A 1,316-nucleotide genomic window follows, 5' to 3' on the forward strand; every position below is an offset into this window, starting at 1 on the left:
TATTCTGTTATTAAATGTATTCCCACTTTTTTGTATATCAATTTCTGTTACTCTTATCCAGGTTCAACGAAGTCTTCCACTTGATCTTTTACCCTGTGGATTCCAATTCAAAACTTTCTCTGTTATACAGCTGTCTGACTTCCTGAGAGTATGCCCAATCCATCGCCACCGCCTTCTTCCTACCTCATCTCTGACTGGGATCTGTCTTGTTTTCCTTAACACTTCCTCGTTGGTGACCCTGTGTGTCCATCTGATCCTCAGTAGCTTCCTTAGACACTTGTTCAAGAAAACCTAAATCCTCTTCTTGCAAGTCTGTGATGGGTTCCATGTCTCACAACCATACAACAGGACTGACTTCACATTTTAATTAAAAGTCCTCGGCTTTGTTCAAAGTGAGGTATCCTTTGTCCTCCAACTCCTGTTCAAAGATATGAAAGCAGCTTGTGCCTTTCTGGTGTGGGGCTTTATTCCAGCTCCTGTTCCCCCCTCTGTGTCAATTATACTCCCAAGATAACAGAGGGATAATACATTCATTGTATCTTTTTTTGCCCAATATTACAGATGCAGAATCAAAGCATTCCTTTTCAACACTGAACATTTTTTTTTCAATGTCCTTGAATGGAAAAATAAGTTACATTTTAAAAATTGGTCGCGCAAGCTACACAACTAAACCAGCTATCCACATAGAACAGTTAAAGCAATGGCTTTGAATTACTTTAAGAAATGAAAATAAGAAAAAACACGCCTGTCTGTCTGTCTGTCTGTCTGCCTGCCTGTCTGTCTGTCTGTCTGTGTGTCTGGCTGTGTGTCTGTTTGTGTGTCTGTTTGTGTGTCTCACCTGAGAACGAAGAAAGAATCAACAGCGACAAAGCCGTTAGCCAGTCCCTGGAATGTCCAGTTCTGGGACGAGAGGGCAATGTACTCCACTAAGTTTGCTGGGGGGGGGGGGGGTTGTAGAAATGGTGAGAATATCCTTAGAAATATAGAACTAAGTGCAGGTCTAAAGTGAATGACGAAAATATTAACTCAAACTTGCCGAAAACACCGTTTTAAGTAGATTTTTTAAAAATCGCCTTTAATTGGTCGCTTTTAAGCACCAGGGGGCTGTCGCGAAAAATGCTGTTTTGAGAAAATCGAAGGTAAAGTTTTTGTCTTTTGTTCAGTTTCTTTAAAAGACAAGGACAGTTTTCTCACAACCTAACACATATTCACACCAATGACACAAAACTTCTCCTATAGATAGGGCAATGCCCATTTTTGGTGTAGGTCAAGATTTCCGGAAACCCCCGACATCTGGGTACGCCCGCTTGTCCTTG

Source organism: Aplysia californica, unplaced genomic scaffold (genome assembly GCF_000002075.1).
Source record: "Aplysia californica isolate F4 #8 unplaced genomic scaffold, AplCal3.0 scaffold01165, whole genome shotgun sequence".
Taxonomy (NCBI): domain Eukaryota; kingdom Metazoa; phylum Mollusca; class Gastropoda; order Aplysiida; family Aplysiidae; genus Aplysia; species Aplysia californica.